General features: G+C 36.8%; 1 non-coding gene across 1 annotated transcript; it reads right to left on the bottom strand.

Moving 5' to 3' along the window:
• Positions 1-141: 141 nt before the first annotated feature.
• trnav-uac (transfer RNA valine (anticodon UAC)) lies at positions 142-214 on the bottom strand. Its single transcript has one exon. It is a non-coding gene; the product is annotated as a tRNA-Val (tRNA).
• Positions 215-593: the final 379 nt, after the last annotated feature.

Raw genomic sequence — 593 nt, 5'->3', positions numbered from 1 at the left:
ACGTCTGCTTGAGATACCTGCAAGAAGTAAACTGAATTTTCTTATAGTCAGTGCATGTATTTGAATTTCCAAAATAAGGTATTTATGAAAGCAACTCATCTCTTCTATAAATACGGTACTTACTGCATGTGTCAAGAGGACTGTTTCTGCCCGGTTTCGAACCAGGGACCTTTCACGTGTAAAGCGAACGTGATAACCACTACACTACAGAAACTGCTGCTAATAGTATCAGCAAGGAGTAACCTGAGTGTTACAGATATTCATTGCATGTATTCGAATTTCCAAAAAAAGCCATTCATGAGAACATAGATTCTCTGTTGTTGATACAGCACTAACTGCATGTGTCAAAGATCAATGTTTCTAACAGTTTTTCAATTCATTGCATGTATTCGAATTTCCAAAAAGCCATTCATGAGAACATAGATTCTCTGTTGTTGATACAGCACTAACTGCATGTGTCAAAGATCAATGTTTCTAACAGTTTTTCAACCACAGACCTTTCGCATGTAAGGTGAACGTGATAACCACTACACTACAGAAACTGCTGCATTAATTACCAGCAAGGAGTAAACCGTGATTTTACAAATATTTAT

The sequence above is a fragment of the Oncorhynchus masou genome, chromosome 24 (assembly GCF_036934945.1).
Source record: "Oncorhynchus masou masou isolate Uvic2021 chromosome 24, UVic_Omas_1.1, whole genome shotgun sequence".
Lineage (NCBI taxonomy): Eukaryota > Metazoa > Chordata > Actinopteri > Salmoniformes > Salmonidae > Oncorhynchus > Oncorhynchus masou.
Note: the sequence above shows the minus strand (reverse complement) of the source record. Positions and strands in the feature narration are given on the sequence as shown.